This window comes from Bombus affinis, chromosome 3, assembly GCF_024516045.1.
Source record: "Bombus affinis isolate iyBomAffi1 chromosome 3, iyBomAffi1.2, whole genome shotgun sequence".
Classification (NCBI taxonomy): domain Eukaryota; kingdom Metazoa; phylum Arthropoda; class Insecta; order Hymenoptera; family Apidae; genus Bombus; species Bombus affinis.
Window position 1 is genome coordinate 988020 of NC_066346.1, and position 19660 is coordinate 1007679.

The following is a 19660-nucleotide window of genomic DNA, read 5'->3' on the forward strand; positions in this document are numbered from 1 at the left end:
AATACGCGTTTCCTGACACCTCGAAATTAAAGCAAGGGGCTGGATGCGCGGTACGCGCTACAGATGCAAATAAGCTGGTACGCCGACCGCTAGAAGCGTTTACCGTTTTCACTAGCTTTGAAATATACAGGGTGTTGAGCGAAGTCGCGCGCACGAGTTTTGAAGCATTTCCGATAACGTAACAAAAAAAAAAAAAAATGTTTCAAACGAGAGTCTTGTTTTGAATCAGCTACAAACTGCGATACTTAAAATGGTAAAAAAATGTTTCTATAAAAGAGTCGAGTTCGCCTTGACATTTTTAAATGGGCACGATGTACATTTTGATTTCATAGAATCGTAGCTGATGTCAAGATAAGCCCGACGATGTAAACACTACGAGCTTAGGATGACCGTAAACTCGGAAATCTTGAATTCGTTGATATATTTCTACTTTAATTTATAATTTATATTTTATAATATCCACCGTCGATCGCTGCTTCGCAATAATATTGCGTCGAAGCATTGTGCTTTTAAAAACTATTTCACTGCTTCGCCTCTTAATAAGTTAAATACGTAGCGATAAGTATAGCGAGCATAATGAATAGCGAATAATTAAGAAACTTCGATGTGCGTATTATAGACTAGATACAAGCGAATGCTATTTAATATGCACCGTGATGTCGTCAACTTTGCTTATTCGAAGAAGTAAGCATACAACGGCTTGGAAGGAATTTATAATTAATACAAATAGAATTGTATGTATACATAGCGGTATAGGAAAATTACAGACGTTGAAAAAAGACGTAGAACAATCGAATTACTTCGGTTAATATAGTTAATTAAAAATGCTTGGAAAGAAAGAAAAACAACGTTTTAGGTGATATAGAGCGCTTAATGTAATTACGTTTTAATTAAAACAATTTAGCGATTATCTTATGCGACGGTTTCAGAAACATTTAACGAAGGATAAACGTCCAATAATTCTCTGTTGCGGCGCAGTTTATCATACAGACAAAAAGATATATATGATAATTTATAACGCGAACGTTCAATTATTTTATTAGTGTCGAGATAGCAATTAAGTTCGTAAGTTCGACGATAAGTACCTATACGTATGCGTATAATATAATATATAAGTAGATAATATATCATGTATACGGGACGTTCCACGCGTCTGGGATAAGCTGTATCTTCCAAACGGTTTCACACAGAAAGAAATGTTATAGGCCAAAGGTAAATGGTACACGACGAAGAATAATCCGGAAATAATTGTATGCAATTGCGCCTGGAAAACGCGATTGCCCCTCTTTTCCTCGCATGAAACGCGTCTTTTTATTCTCTGCGCAGATGTATTAACATATTTATGCCCGAAATCGACTACTTTACAAGTTACCGGCTGAGAGTTTGCTAAATTATTTCGGTGTCGTGGGATACCTGCGCTGTAACAAATACCAACGCAGCGATTCTCCGTTTCAATCTCAACGTCTTTTCATTCTTCTCTTCCGTTGCGTGTTATTTAACACTTTCTCTAATTTTTTGATATTTGTAACAGAGTACGTTATTGGATATCTCGAACGCTAATAATGGGACGAAAATACCCTCTGTCTTTCGAGTATCCAACTATCTCGATAATTTCTATTCAAATATTTGGTGACAACTCGAGAATGTGCCGAAGCACCGTCTCGTTGAAAGTATTCTATTTCTTTGCCGTGCAGATAACGGAATATCTGTATCGTGTAAATTAATGTACAAGAACTGGTAAATCGAAATCTAAAAAAGATTGCCATGTCTTTGTTCGCTCAAAATTCCATAAAAAAGATAAGATCCGATAATCCATTTATCAGATATGTCGCAACAAACATTTACACTGTATCGTGCTCGATTATTAGTATATTTTTTCTGGAATGTGGATTTTCTCTACACGGTGTATGACCGTTTTGTCGATCGACCGTTCCACTGTTGGCGAACGTCGTCTCGTCTGTCCACGAAACTTGCCAAATAAAATTAGCATTTTCTCGAATACACCGTAAAGAATATCGGCGACAGTTTATTCTTTCAATTTCGTCTCTAGACCGCAATGTTTGTCCACTGGAAAGCCGATAGGTAAGAACGAAACTCGACCATTTTCGGAATACGTTGAACCGATGCACACTGTTATATACGTATACGTATATTTATCATTGAACTTGTAAACTTAATAATTAACTTTGCAATAATAATCGCGACAATAATTCTACGCTCATCGCATAAACTACACCACGAAAGAAATTATAATTATAATACACATGTATTTGAGCTGTGTTAAACAGATTAAATCAGATATGTAAATACATTATATGTATATGTATATACATTTATTAACATTCTATAAAGAGAAGTTTCTGAATGTTAAAGTACAAATAATTGAAATTTATTTTCCAAATTACGCGTATTTGAAAGTTCTTAACGTGTTCTATCTTCAAACGAAATGAGACACTTTTCTCAGATCGTATCGAAAGAAGTTCTGCGACAAGAAAATAAAGGACTACGAAATTGAATAAAAAATAATTAAGAAATAATTAAACATATTTTACTGGATGACGACGTTGTATCGTATTTTTTTAGATTTTTTCAGATTTACGTTGACACAACTATCGAGAAATATGTTTAGTCAGTGTGAGATCGTATGTTAGCGGATCGTATGTTACTGTCTCTAGCATCTATCCAGCTCGTGATAATTAAGCATCAGACGGCTGTATTCTAAGAAAAGTATTTAATTGTGAGTGACGCACTTGAATCATTTCAGAGAAATAACATTAACGTTAGGTTCGATGCATTTTTTGATTGGCTTAATCGATTGAAAAACAGAAACGCATAACAGTCGTTGAGTAACTTTGCTTTTCAACGTGGAACAGTCTCTGCTACCTGCTTTTAGATATTTTCAACCCAATTACGACGTGTGCGTATTTTTACAAAATTTTAAAAATATCTTTTCGAATAAAACCTGCAAAAAATCTTATTGGAAAATCTTTAGATTTTTAAGCAATTTAATAAAACGATCGATTTTCCTTAGTGCCTTCCCATCGGCGAAATTATTTTTAACTATACTCGCTGATTTTTAATAAAATATTACGCTTGTTAAATGCTGCTCGGATAGTTCGTTCCGAGTTTCAACACTTTGGTAGACGTAACAAAACATATCGAAAAGTTTTTCGCCGAGAAGCCTGAGAGGCTCTGGAAGGACGAAGAAGTATTCAAGTTGCGCGACAAATGGAGAAAGGTCGTGGAACAGAAAATCCTATGTAACTCGATAAATGTATATCGAATCTTAAATCGCAACGAACTTTCCGAGGGACCGTTTGAATCCTTTCAGTTGCGCCAAAAATACGCGGACTATACTTCAGACTATATGCTTATCAGAGCTTACGGTCACGAGAATGTTAAAACGTTAGAAACCTCGTTCGTTCGTTAAAATGAGATCAGGATTCAAAATCTCTGATACCAATATAGTAATATTTGTAACGGAAGAAAGGATTTGCTACTAGCAAATTTTTTTTAAAAATAAATATTAGGCGTGTTGGGATAACGAAGGTTCGGATACAGGAGACTCTGCTGTAATTAAAATTCTAACTTCCGACTGCGTATATTACTGCAAATCAGGCACGTAACAAACGAAAAGGAAGAAAAAAGGAGGTGAAAAATAGCACGTGCAAACATCATGCTATGCCTCATGCGGGTTCCTGGTTCCTCGCGCGATTAATGACGCAAATTTCTCCGTTTAGAAGGCTCTGACGTTACAAATCGGTTGAAACAAGAGTTTTACACCTTATATCCAATTCTAACGTACGTTTAGCAAATGAAAAGTTATACTTGCTCGCGACAAATATTAATAAGAATTTGTACTTTGACTGAACACTCGTGTCTCGAATACGGAAATAACCTGAAGTACAAAAGAATTTTTAATTTAACGGAGTTAGTATTGTTCTCTGATAGAATAGAGATCAAAACGTTAACCTGTGTAATACGGTAATTGCTTTAAAACAGTGTCAAAGACTTGTTTTTATTCTACGTAAGATAGATAATTACGCGATTTAATATGCTTTTATTACACGCAGAAAAAAAGATTATAGACACTAATTATGCCAATAAGCAACCGCTATGCCTATTTTAAAGTTTAAAAGATTTAAGAAGGTATAGGATAGTTTCGAATAATACGCGATACGATATTCTCGTCAGATTTTAATATTAAAGTACAATCGCCCATATACAACCTGCGTACGACCTTTCGTATACTTCGTAAGAAGGCAGTCTTTATTAAAATAAAATGCTACAAACTTTCACTGCTAAGCTATTGCGTTCTGTGTGAAAATAATGAAGTTTAATCTTGGTTTAGGCGAAAGAAAAAATGATTCGGATGTTGTGCATATATTTATTTTACTATTGCTAAGAGCTTGTAACATCAAAGGAGCATAGACTGACATTCAGTTTTATGCAAATCATTCTACGAGCAAACAATATAAGTATCTGCTGATGTAATTTAGCTATGGAATTTGATACGTTCAAACGACCACGTCGTAAGTTCCAAGCTGATAATTCACTAGAATAGAAAAATGGAAATGATTTAAAAATATCGTCTATTTCGTTACTTGCTAGTACATTTCTATATTAGATGCCAAAAATGAGGCGATCTCTCGTTCTGAATGCCATTTTGTAGAGTACAACGCCGCTTCAGTTCTTTGGATTTCGTTTCCAGCTCGTTAACTTGTCTATCGAATTTCGATTTGATCGACTGTTTCGGAAATATGTTACGTAACGTGCAACTCGTCCAGTTAAATAATGCAATACATAGTTTAAAGAATTCAAGGCCTACAAAGCAGTGGCAATTCGATCAGAAAGAAGTCGACTTGCCTCGAAAAAAATAAATCGAATAGGTTTTACGAACCTTTATTTTATAAAGTTACCAATGAAAGCTACGATGTCGGTCGTAAGAGGCAAGATTCTTAATTTTCTTACAAATCTCTAACAGATTTATGCACACATTGAATTAAGTCATCGATATTTATAAGACATAATTGGCATTATATCAAAGCAAAAAATAATTTTTTATCTCGTCGATGAATATTAAAAGCGACTATAAAAAAAATAAGAATACATATTAAAAGGATTTACCGATATTTTAGTTTTGATATTTTTTCATTTAAATATTACACATCTGATATTTATCAGTATTAGGTATGTATATCATTTCACGAGTATTTAATTTTTTATCTTTTAATTAAATAATTAAATAATCTAAATTTTATTTACATATCATCGATATTTTCAATATTTACCAACATTTACTAAAGTTCCTTTACTTTAGGAAAGTAACTTAAGTACCCAGCATCGTATCCAATATATTAAATTTTGTACAATTAATTGGAATAAAATTTAGTGACTTCTTCCTTTCGTTATTCTATTTTAAACGCCACGTACACCTTCGAAAATTGTATCTGCCGATCGGTTCCCCAATAATTTCAATTAATATTTCTCCTGCAAGAATCGTTATGCCATCTATTTTCGCACATCCTGTATAATATGCGTCCAGTAACTTTAATATCATATAACCAACTTGCTGGTATGCCAACTCATCGCTACACACGTGCGGTTTCAAAGTCCTTTCCTTCTGCCGAAAGATATGGAGGGGCATGAATTAATCATTCGGACACAATTGCTAATTTTAATGCGATTTCGATTGTACGGGTCGAAAGGAACAACGTATCGACTTCTAAGCCATAGAACATATCTCGATATCGTGTCAGTAATTATGGAAATACATTCAGGACTAGACTTTACGTAACTAGACAAATTTTTATAAATAAATTTAAACAGTTGCATTTTCTATAATGCAGGATTTAAAAATGCATTTCTTGTACTTTGTAACACTTCTCGAATTTGTATCTCTAATAATAGTTACTAAGTAAATCAAGTACGTATAATTTCGTATGGAAACTGTCTCTAATTATATACCCGTCATTGTAACTGTTTTCATATCTTAGTAAAATATATGAGTATGACCTATTTTCACTCGTACTAATTTTAACTTGAGAATTGAAAGTTGCTTTTATTACTACTAAATAATGTTTAATTTCTTATTAAAACTTTCCCTGTTTATATATATGTTATACCGTACCCTGTATACATGTTATATCCTGTCTATACCGTAGAAAAATTTATATTTTTGCTTCATTTTTACGCAAAGTTTTTACTCCTTTTATATTTATTACAGGAAAGTACACAAACTACATTAAGAAAAAAGAGAATTTCATGTACTTACAACCTAATTACTATCGATAACTAAACTTACGATCTAATACTTAGTAAAACACGACGTATGTATTCGGCTAAATAATAATTCGTAAGCAATCCAAGAAATAAACCGTCTTTCATTTTGTTTTATCGATGTTTATTTAATGGTAATTGCGTTACTTAATCACATTTTCAACCAACAATTACTGCATCAGTCGGAATGACTAACTTGTCAATCAACCGTAATAATTTCGATGAACGTACATTTGAAAACAAAGATTCCCAAAAATCATAAATGAAACTTACAGAAACATGTCACTCATCGACTAAAAAAGAACCTGTCGATGCTTTTCTGGAAAGAATCAAACCTAACCTCAAAGGCCTGGTTGCACAATGCGTGCTTGTCACGCGCATTGGATCCGTTTTTTGGATCCATTCGATATCGAATATCAACGTCCCAGTAATTGTGGTACGATCGACGAGGATTCTACGTGAAAAGATAAATCGAAAACATAGAATAGAATAAAATTTATTCATATACACCTCGCTGATAATTTATTCGATATATATAAATTTAACTAATTACCGAATGGGTTAAAATAAATAATCAGCTGGGTGATGCTGCAAGCGAAAATAGATAAAAAATGCAGGATAAAATTTGTTCGTTCAAGACTTCGTTTTCAAGAATAAGATATTTGAACGTGTCCAGTTAAGAATTGGCTTGATACATGCGTACTTGATTCAAATTTCATTTTCTCGGAAGCGTCTACGAGCAAATTTGATCTCCAACACATCTTCAACTTATTTTCGTACGTAGTATATTCTTATCGACTGTTCACTTCTGTCCAATTCGGCATTGGCCAAGTTCAAGTATACGAGACAAGTTTTCATACTCGGTTCTCTCGAAAATGAAACGTCACGTGTTCTTCCATATTTCCAAATTGTTTTTTCATGTAGAATCGCCCCCTTACCGATTGTACCGCGATCGCTGGGGTACCCTATACATTATTGCGTTCGAAATTTCGAAGTGAATCACACTAAAAGCAAACCATCGAAGAATTAACGATGTATCTCGAAAACGCGATAGTTTACTATCTAGTGAAGTTTATATGAGATAAGGAAAACAAATAAAAACGGAATTTACAAAGGATGTGAGTATTTTGCTACGGAATCATTTATCTGAATTTATCACGGAATAAGTTATCTGAAAGTGGCGAATTATATATATAAATTTTATGAACTATTCTAAGTAGAGAAAAAGGTTGAATGGTACGATTCTTTGTAGAGACTTTTCCACGAGGGAAACGATGTGGAACGGAAAGCTATTGTTTGTCTAACTGTTTGTTTCTCGAAGAAATTAAAAAAAAAATGTTATAAAACTACGAAACCGGACAAAATAACCGATATCAGATTTTTTGCTCTTGCAATTACTAGAACAGGAATATCCTAGTTTTAAAACTCACTTAAAAAATGAACATTTCGTACATTATGTAACATATAATATGTACAATATTTAAATGTATGCACCTGTCAATCGATTACATACAAAATACTTTCATACATATTAATAATGGATACCAAAGTTAACATTCTTTGCGGGTAATGTTCTCGTATATTTGCGTAAATTCCTGAATTATTATTATTAAACGATTACCGAAGGCCACCTTATTTTTAAATAATTATCTTTCCTAACTTTTCAATCAAAATGCTCTCAAACTAAAAGGTTTTACGCTAAAAGAAAAAAATTGAGGAATTAGATCGATTGATATTTGATAGCAAATACTAAGAGACCAGACATAATACAAACACGATACGGATTTTCCACGCAATAACTGGCCGATTGTCACAGGTTTAATCTCATTATGCCCGTCTGATATAAAAAATAAACTAAGTCGATACTTGTTTCTGCACATTTGACCAACAGCAGTCTACGTTAATTTCCATTATGTAATCAAACCCATAATGTGAAATATATGCAACACAAATTTATAATTTATTATTACTGATTAATGGCGTGTCAAAATTTACATTCGTAAAAATATATACGCGAATATTTCTATCTGAAAAATTCTTTCAGTTTGATACATCGTCGACTTTTGATAACTTCCGATATCGCTGACATATTTTCAACGAATCCCTCGATTTGTACATACTTTTATCTGTGCCAGCCTGTGGAAATTCTCACTTCCAGTCGGCCAATGTATATACACTTCCACTTATAGATATTAGGTCATTTATGGCTTATGAGAAATCAGTACAGACAAGTATACTTAAGGTTTATAACTTTTTATTTTACGTATACGTACAATACAGCATAACCAGGGGACGTCTTTTTTCAGAAAGATGAATGTGTTTTATGCTTTTTCCAACAATACCTCTACGATGGCTTTCTATTTAACTTACGCGCTTCGAAGTGCGATAATTATAAATTTTTCTAATTCTTAATATTCAAAATTTAACAACAAGTTCAGGTACATTTTCAAAAGTTCGAGTTCCGATTTCGGACGGTGATCGGATTAGATACAGACGTCAATTATGTTACTCTAAAAAAATGGCATAAAACTTTTTCATGACATCAGTAGGATGAAATACGAGAACGATTCCAAGCGTTGAATGTCAAAGTGTCACCTTTTTCATTTTTCTGCAATTTCTGCGATATTTTAAGGTTTTAAGGAACAGCTGAACATATACAAGCGCGTTTCAATTAGTTCTAATTAAAGCAATTTATAAGTTCTTTTTCGATGAACGTTTCTTAAGAATTCTATTTTTGAGAGTAAAATAAACGTAACAATATGCGAGGATCAAAAATGGACAAGAATATTTATTATTATGAAAAATATAAACATTAATTTTTTTGTTTAGCTTCGTTCGTGCCCTTACGCGTAAAAAATTAATTTTTCCAAAAGTTTCTAATATTTTACATATATATATATATATAATAATAGTATTTATAAATACAAAAATTGTTTCATTTTATTATTACGTTTTATTCTATTGCTACGTTTTTCCTAGATAGTATCCTGTTGATATGCAAATCAGCTTATTCAGTGCTTTCAGAATAACATTTATAATTATTATTTACCTTATTTCTATGAATAAAACAAACGTATGTTATAATAATCTTTTACTATTTTTAACTGACCTGCAATTAAGTTTAAATTAGAAATTAATTTCTCATGCAGACGAAATCAATTTTCCTTGTCCTTAATTATTTTCCCTATTATTACTGAGTTTATCATACTTAATATTCACATTTACATATATGGAATTTAAAAATACTACCTCAATGTTCGTATACCTAACACCTAATTTTAGTCATCTAATTCGTTTTGGCAATACCTATTTTAAGTATTGTAAAACTGAACCACTCGAAATACCTCATTTATCGCTTAAACCCTAAAATATTCTGCTTGAGATATTCATATAATTATTAAAACAATGTCACAGCAGTTGGGAACGTTGAACTGTGGCCAACAATACACGCAAATCAATTCAACGTCAGCCACCCATATAATATCATGGTTTACGTTGCACATTTAACTCGATACTTTATTAATTTATTCGAATAATAAATTATTCGTTATTTGCAAATAATTTCGTTCGTTTGTAACCTTCGTTGAAAAATTATTCGGCTTAGAATTGAATCGAGGTTGTGTTTCAACGATTTATTTAAAAGTGTTCGAAAATTGCTACTGAAAAATGTTTCTGGAATAATTTTAAAAAAATTATTTGGAAATTTGTATTCGAATAACGCCCAACTCTGCGATAAACATTTCATATATACATGCAACAGACTTCACTTCCGCCCCATTCGATTCAAATGCAAGCTTACGATTTAACGAGGAGACCGTGATATTTTCAAAACAAATATTTCTACATAAGTTTATTCTTTTAATGCGCGAAAAGCAAGCGGAATATCAACTTTTAACCAATCTGCTACTTTAAATATATACGTAACAAACACTGGTCACGATCTTCGGTCACGAGGAAGTGAATCAGTGAATTTTATTCGTTTCTCAGTATGCTCAACGGATTCGCGAGTTCAACTACGATAATTGTTTTTTCCACTTCGAAAGCACGTGGTTCGTACGAAGAAAGGAAAATAACAGACTTATGACCGTAACGCTAGAAGATCAGCAAAAGGTTCTTGGTTGGCTAGAAAAGCTTCAACTGAAATCGGTTAACGCAGAAACAATTTGAAATTTTCTACGATTTAAAGAATGTCAACAGTCTACAAAAGCCTCTATTAGCGAAAAACTTGATTAGACATAACCTCCGCAACTTGAAGATTTCAGCTCTTCGCTCGAGATTCGACTTACCGAGGTTCGATTGTAAAAAGCAAACAATGGCCCCTGTTCTACCATTCGAACAACAAAATTTTTATGACGGGAGGATAACACGCGCAAGCTCTAATGGTAAAGCAGGCATCGAGGTTGGTTAAGGAATCAGGATATTTATAAACATAACCTCAAAAGCTATAAATGAAAGCATTGAAAATGATGTTACCCAAATGTTGAAGCAACATTATCGTAAAATTTAACTGTTATTAAAGAATTCCGTATTCGCTACATAACTCGATGTTAGAAAATGTGGGTGTTTGAAAAACAGCCAATAATGTACTTTAAGATATCCTAATGTATTATATATTATTATATAAAGAATGAAAAGTAATAATGATAATGAATCAAAGAGGGAAGATTAGTCGAAAACAACTCGTGAAATTACAGAAATTACTGATTACTGAAACGTTCAACGTACGTTTACATTGCTAGTATATCGTTATTTAATACGTTCGAATTTATTATTGCAATTTTCTGTATCCTCAAACGGGATCAATCCAGAAACTAGAAAGAAAGTTAATAGGACTGGAATGGTGACTTAATTGTTCGTATTTTGGATTTTGACAAACAATTGAAATTTAAACCAAAAATTCGATATTTTGTAAATACACTTTTATGTAATGTAAAATTTCGAACTTATGAATAATATAGTAATCTCGTTGCTTAGCTGGAACGGATCGAATTTCTTCAAGCAGTTCAAACAATTGATTCAACGAATCACGCAACGCCCACTTAAATTTCGACTAGATATATTCGCCCATCTCGTTCTTTGAAGTACCGCACGGAAAATTTTTAAAAAGCGAAGAAGCCCTCTATGGATACTTCAAACATCTGATGTCGCTATCATGGTACGTACTACATCGTTAAAGATTTACAGTTAATCCTTCCTTTATTATTATTTTTTCTAAAACACGGAACTATATTCGTAGCAATATTTTATTAAATTATATACTTTGTAAAGTTCCATTTAAGTTAGAAAGTCAACAATAAGCGAAATATATTCTAATAATCTCAGTTAGCAAAAATATACATGTAATCTCAAATTTGTTGATGCTGCATAACGTATAAGAACCATTAAGAAGAACCAAAAGGTCATCAATATGCTTGAATATGAATTACGCAATCCAGCAAAAATTTATACTTTCTAAACGTGCACTGTATGTAGTTAGTGATATATACTACCGTCCATAAGTTGTTATACATATAGTTAGATAGGTTCCTAGTAAAATGGCGAAAAATTGTCATATATAATTTAATTTTAATTTATAATTTAATATAAATGATCAGAAATAGAGAAAATATGATCATTGTTAGAAATAAGTTTATATAAAATAATATTGTATAACTTAAGAAATCTTTTTATAAAAATGCACGAAAAAAAATATCACGTAATAAGTAAAAAATTATTTAAAAGAAATATCGTTAATATTTCTCGACAAATATAAAAGAAAGTAAAGCAAAAGTAAAAAAGATTCTATGAAATAATCGAATATTTTCGCAATCGAATGACATAACAAACAAGATATAATGTTTCGGTCTATCTTATATAATAATTAAAAATACAATATTATAAAACTACTATAAAAATGACATACGATAAAAAAATTTATATATACATATATATGCGCATATAAAAAATCTTTTCTATACAAATTATTAATATTAAATTTAAAAATAAATATAAACATCTCCAGAAACTTATTTTCCGTATATATTAATTCGATTGATTGAAAGTAGGATTTTCGGTTTGGTCGACTTTTTTGTTCGAGTCCGATGACTTATGGCTGGCAATGTAGGGGCATAACAGGATGCTCGTGCTTCTCCGATGAGCACGAAAACGTTTACCGTACACGCTGCGACAATCCTCTATTATGCACGCGTGGCAATAGAATGAAAGTCATTGTTCGCAAGGAAAGACGTCAACGACAGGAATACAAATTACATATTTTCACCGATAACAAAATATTAAATCGGAAGCTTATTTAATGTTGATGGAAAACTACCAAATCGCTAATTCATACAATAAAATGCATTCTTAAGCTATGTTTCATTAAATGCATCTTCTATAATGTATGTTTCATTCAATTAAATATATTTCCTAATTTAAACAATTTCTATAGTTTTCACAGAATTACACATAGCTAATACTGAGCAATTAATTCAGTTAAAAATATTTCCTAATTTGCACTAACTGTAGCTTCTATACTATGTAATACAAAATTACGTATAGTTAATGCTCAGTGAGTGATTCGATTAAATACATTTTCTAATTTCACCTAGAATTATTTACTTTAATGCTTATATAACTATAAAAAAGACAACTTATTGATATAGTTACTCTACGTATGTATATTTTCGTGTTAAATTGAAATACAGAAATGCAATACAAGAAGAAAAACACGATGGAATCATGATATAAATTTTATAAAAAAAATCTCACAAAGCGTGCATATTATCATTTTTTCCGTTATATGATTTGAAACTAAAGATATTCGTTCCAGCATACTAAAGAACCACCTTTGTCATTCTTCATGTATTATATACACAAGGTGATCCAACAATCGTGGTTCAATAGATAGACAAACATTCTACATAAAAAAATAGGTCGAAGATATAAAATGAAATTTGTTCATACGATGCTTAGTTTTGAAGGAAATCGAGCTTGAAAATTTGTCAAGTACAATTTGAACTTGGCTAATTGGCTTGAAATGCACAAAAGTAAATAATCAATAGGACGTTGTTCTACAAACTATGTGTGAAAGTAGTTTCCGAGGAAACGAAATTTGAAAATTGATCAAGTACGCGTGTATCAAGCGAATTCTTAATCAAACTTTCAAATCCTATTTTCTTGTAAATGGTATATTAAACTTTAAACGGGAAAATTTTATTCCACACTTTTTATTTATTCTCGCATATAGTATAACTTCCTACTGATTGTTTATTTCAATCCAGTCAGTAAATAGCCAAATTGTACACTAAACGAATTTTAAAATTCGATTTTACTAAAAATAGAATTTGGTATGAAAAATTTTATTCTACATATATTTTCGATTTATTTTTTCACGTTGAACCACCCCTTTGTGGATTGTATCGCGATTTTTAGGACACCTTATACGATTAAGAAGTCTAACTGAAAAGTAAAAGTAGACACTTACCAAACAAAATTTCTTCGGAAGTAGAGAAGATCAATCCATTTGGACGAAGCAGGTTTCGGTCGACATGCAGCTTGCGGATTGCTTCACGAGGATTCGTTTGGAAAACTGTCAAACAATTCCGCCAAGCACAAACTTTGGAAACCTGACGCACCACTTTACATATTTTCGTATGAAATGTATCGAGTCATGTATTTGAGGTTATGTTTTGAAAATTTTTGAAAAAATTTCGCGTGTTAACCCGCCTAAAGCTGCCTATATACAGTAGATATAAACTGCAGCGTGAAGAACATCGTCGCGGAACGAGCGTTGCTTCTCTGCTGGACGAACTGAAGCGAATTGCGAAAGATTCACGAAGTCAGTCGTGCTTACCTCGTCCCAGCCGAACTCTCCCGAACCCCGAACCACCGAGCTGCTGTGATTGGCCCATTTTCTCCCTAGTTCACTGGACGAAATCCTGTCTCCCTGTCCCCTCCCTTTCTTATAGGAACTCAAAGGTAACAAGCACGAGTGACTTGTAGTTAGCGATGGAATTGATACGATACATATTGATAATATTGGAACAATTCACGATAATATTAGAACATTTACCACAAAAGACTTTTATACGTATATTGTGTTTTTTATATAAAACACTTTGAAATTTTATTATGAATGAGATGAGAATCGGCTATCTTCATTATATAGGTTAAATTTGAAATCAATCTAAAAATGCATACAGAGTAAAAAAATTACGGGATATTCATCGCAAACGTATATTTAGTGCCATGATTATTGGAACACCCTGTAGATTGATTTCTACTTTGCGAATATAATATTAGTATTAATATTTTCATGCAGTATCAATTCTTATATTAAATATTAAAAAGGTATCGACTATTCTTGATACCTACGATCTTACGATGTAGAATCAAAATTCGTAAATTGATATCGATGCGGTATCATTCCCAACACTAACGAAGCACGAGTGACTTGTATCTTGAACAATTTCTAGTTAATGTCTTTCAGGGAATCCCCGTGCGATTTTATCTTGCCTTTTTTTTTAAGCTAGTCAGTGTGTATAAATAGAAGGTGAAGTATAAATATTGATATACGGAAAGGAATGCAAATGTATTAAGGGAATTATCTTATTAGAAAAATTGCTGTAATTCTATTAATTTCATTCGATCGATCAATGTTCTTATCGTTCTTTTCTCTTTTTGTAAGTTTTGTTTATTGTTCAGGATGATTGTGACTGTTGACATCATCTCTATACCAACGAAATAAAAGAACGTTTCCAATTTTGTTTGGATATCGTTGAAACGCAAAAGAGAATCCATTATTTTAATTAATACTCATTTTATTTTGTATTATCATCGACTTCAAATTATATACAGTACTCACATTTAGAAAGCTAGAATCATTTAATCATAAAAAATAAAAGAATCATCCACTCTACTTATTATATCCTTATACAGGGTGGTCGGTAACTAATGCTACAATTAGGTACAAAGTGATTCTATGAAAAAATAAGTAAAAGATGTGGAATAAAATTCTTTCATACGACGCTTCGTTTCTTAGACTATTGAGTTTGAAAATTGATCGGTATACGTAAACTTGGCTAAGTACAGACTAAATTTGAATGGAGGTTATTATATATGCAAAAATAATTCAAAATTATAAAATAAAATTTTTCCGGTTAATCCCTCATTTTCAAGAATCTAATGTTTGAACATGTTAGTTAAAAACTGATCTGATGATACACATAAATTTTTAAACCTATTTTTCTCGAAAAGAAAGCATCTTAAGAAAAAATTGTATTCTAAACTTGATTTATTTTCGCGCGTAGTTTACTTATCTTTACACGTAGTTTATCCTGTTGATTATTTACTCTTGTTCAGTCCGAAATTAGCCAAGTTTAAGTACACTTATCAAATTTTCAATCTCGACTTTCTCGGAAATGAAACTTGAAAATTTTTTATTCCATTTTTCCGCCTTACTTTCTCATAGAATCACCCTATACCCAATTGTGTCAACAGTTACAGGTCACCCTGTATATGCCTACTCTAAATATTTTCTAAACCTTCCATGAAAATAAATGAAATATGACATATAAGTTACTTTCACTTGACTGCATTTGGATTAAGAAATATCGTAATTAGTTTATCATGGATAATACCAATTAGGAGAAATAGAATAAAAATCGTCTCAGTTTATGATAAATAGTAAAATAACAACAAAGTATGCATATTTTGCAAGTAAGTATTTACACATTTTTAAAAGTTGTTTATCAGTTAGAAGAAACTGGTGTAGGTTGTGTAAATTAGAATCTCATTAAAATTTTGCTTGTTTTAGCGACATCACGCGGGTTAGTACTATGTGCATTGGCAATTAGTGCTAGAAACGTTCAATACGAAAACTGCAAACACAAAACGGTCATGATGTATATTTTTTCAGTTATTTAAATATAAAACAATTCCAGTTAGTGGTTTATGAAAGAATGAAAGTACATATTACATATATGAATATTGAAACGTAATTCAATTCTCAAAGGAATCAATCATACTTAAACTTCTAATAATCTAATAAAATGTGTTTTGTCACGTGCCATGCGACAAACAGAAAACATGTTAAAATGAATGGTTTTATTTTAGGTGATAGACTGGCACGTGTATCGGTGAATAATTCTCTTATGACTCCTACAATTTATCTCAATTTCCTTCTCCATTCCTTTTATCCGTGGTCTCCCACATAGAATTACACGTGTCAAGATGAACAAAGGAGCCTCGTGTAGCGTCTAACGAACGTATAACACATATATACGTACACATATGTATATGTATAATATAATATGAATCGCAAAAGTAAACACGATAATCAGCGATAGTTATCAAAATTAAAAATTTCAACAAATACATTATTATAAAAAGGACTTTTTTATTCTTTATCCAAATAGAGCTGGGAATTCGAAAATCCAAAAATTCAATACACTCAAGGCGGATCATAACAAATCAATGAGTCTTTCTTTATTGGAGGAGAGGGGAGAGTGACAGAGACGAAGACAGAGAGAGGCAAAATGTATAAGTATATATAAGTATATTTTCGAACCTTCTTTTACAAGATTTACAATTTGCTTGCAATTTATATTTTAATATCTCTATCTGATATTGTAGCCTAAATAATCAAATTTACATTAATTATAAGGATGACTCGGCTGAAATTACCATTAAAATCTCCTCCTCCTTTCCTCTATTGGAGGATATGTGTCACCATTATGTACGGCTGTCGTATTACCTCGAGGAAGTAATCGAGGTAATTAATAACATATTTTATTCCAAGACGGATTTCTTCAGTCGCACAATTTTTCCTCTTCATCCCTTTTTCGGGCATGTATTTTGACTTTATACAAATGTTTTAAAGCTACTACTCGATATTCTTCTCCTTTGGTGCATAACGTGCACAATAAATGTTTGCGATCTCCAAAAATTCTCCCAGCATCCGCTATAAATTTGGGATTGAAGCGTAATGATGTTAACGAATTCTTTGAAATGCCGTTCTTAAATTATACATTCAGATCCACCTCCGTACTGTGCTCTCAGCAGATAAATGACGACCGCTTTTCCCTAATTCATTAAAAGTTGTTGCGGAATCGCAAAATATCATTTTAACTAAATCTTGTTTTTCGATTGTATACAAGAATTCTTGCGACGTCACTTTTGCATCCATATCCATATAAAATTCATCCATAGTTTCTACCTTGCGCAACATGTTACCGTTGGATGACTAATTATCTCCACCAACCTCAATAAACGTTGGCTCAGCGTTTATATTGACTGAACATATCTTGAGCATAAATTCTTACAAACCAATCTTATTCTTCCTACGTTGAACCCAAAGTTGAATTTTAACATCATCTGCCGTATTTAAAAATCTACTGCTTTCAGATTGTTTCCCTTAACAATACCATCGAGTAAATTTCACTATGATGGCAAAAATGAAGCTATAAGAATTCCCATTTCTTCACCGAAACTACTATTTTTTGAGTACGACTACCATCATTACTTGCAGTTAAATTATCGAAGTCCAACATAATCGAAATTTAATCCAAATCTAATAGAAATTCGAATGCAATGGAAATCTAACCCAAGCCAAACTCAAACTCGCTTATCTATACATAGACTTATTTCTCTAAATGATATCGTGCCTTTAACCGTTTTAACGCCAAGCAGCGCGATCGCGCTGTTCGCATACAGTGATGAACTGTGTCGCGATGTTTGGTCACGATCGTCAATTCGAACTAAAACGGTTAAGGTTCTGGGGTATGCTATTCAGTCCTTCTGCCAGAAGGTTCATCGCCTAACCCACTCCGTGGACAGATCCTTTCAGGGCATTCTTATCACCTTACGCTCGCCGTGAGGCATCATGACGTCTGTAACATTAGCGCCTCTTACAATTTGTCGGCCAAAAATTATATATTCGTGACGCTTAGAATTCGTCGCTAAACCAAAATTCGTGATTTTCGCTATGAATCTCTTGCCGGCATAACACATAAATATAGTATATAAACTTACTATGTTTCATATAATTTAATCAGTGTTTGATGAATAAGGAAATTTTTATTTACTTATAGAAATCCATGTTCCCGAACCCAAGTAATAGCCACTTACTTCGAATTAGGTAAATTGGATAGATTCCATTCTAAAGATACCATAAGATGAAGATTCCTAAAATTAGAGAGAGAAAGCGAGGGGAATAAAAGCGAAGAATATCTTTTACACATGCAAGCGCTCCCTGCCACGTGTCGTCAAGATAAAAGAAATAGGACATCGCAGGATAAACAAGGAGTATGAGAAAGGGCAAAGATTGGAGAACACCGTGCTAGTCGGTAACCTAACCCCCAATCATTCCATGATCGGTGACCGAACTGTAGACACCTGTAAGACGACGCTGATTCGAGATAACTGAAATCGCGTAGGATACTTCTTCGTTTGTTAGATATTTAACGTTCGTCTGCGTTAATGATTGTACAAAGAATGGACGAGTATTTTAGACGTTACAATCGTAAAACCGTTGGGGCCCGCCAACTTGTGACGCAGTAAAGAAGAGGGCCTGACTTAAGGCACCTTCGAGTGTTTTCGCGTTCTCTTCTTAAAAAGCACAGAGTGACGAAAGCCAGCCGACCGTTTCAGACTTTCGAGCTACACGTTTTCTTACACACGCAAATCAATATAAAACAGAGTACAAAATAAAATAAAACCAGAACAAAGAAAACGAAACAAAGCTGATGTATTTATCGAAAGACTATTTTCTCGTGGATTTGAACGGGACTTTTCTTAAATCATTTTCTTATGGCGCCCGGGTAACAAAAAGAAAAAAAAATAATAGAAAAGGATTAGCGGATATCAGTGATCTTGAAGAAAATAGAATACTATAGACATTAGTGGGATGTCAGGCGGATTATGCATAACACGTATATGTGCTGCATGCGCGCGTGCGCGCGCGTGCGTGTGTGTGTGTGTGTGTAAATGTGCAATTTGACTCACGAATATCAGATTAGGATTCGATTAGTTTACGTTAGTACAATTTTTGGCGAATGCATTCGTGTAATAGTATGACTCATGAGTGTGCTAACAACTTATTCGGATTATTATTTCTCTTATTCGTATGTCATAACAGAGTGGTGAAAAGTAAATCCCTTTAAAACTGTGAAAGTGTAGATTTTCGATAAGTAACGCGTACGATGAGATATTTTCGAGAGTCAACGAATGATTCGTCTCTATCCGCTCATATGTTTATACTTTACCATCACACTTGGTAAGGATATACGATACACCACATGGAATACAAAGGCGTAAGATAATGGACAAGGGACGATGCAGTGTTACTTTTGTAAGAGGATTATTCCTTTCCGTGATTGCAAGTGGATAGTATCGAATCGAACGG

The 19660-nt window shown here is 32.7% G+C and overlaps 1 protein-coding gene and 1 long non-coding RNA gene across 2 annotated transcripts in view; both read right to left on the reverse strand.

Moving 5' to 3' along the window:
• The window catches only part of LOC126914958 (uncharacterized), a 33935-nt gene extending 19836 nt beyond the window's left edge, over window positions 1-14099 (reverse strand). Inside the window, exon 1 of the mRNA XM_050719269.1 lies at window positions 13742-14099. The gene's annotated coding sequence lies outside the window, so the exon portion shown is untranslated. The remainder of the gene's footprint in view (window positions 1-13741) is intronic.
• A 2700-nt stretch (window positions 14100-16799) lies between these two features.
• On the reverse strand, window positions 16800-18017 carry LOC126914963 (uncharacterized). Its single transcript, XR_007709976.1, has 2 exons — window positions 17298-18017; window positions 16800-17218 (listed from the first exon to the last, which is right to left on the reverse strand). It is a non-coding gene; the product is annotated as an uncharacterized LOC126914963 (long non-coding RNA).
• Window positions 18018-19660: the final 1643 nt, after the last annotated feature.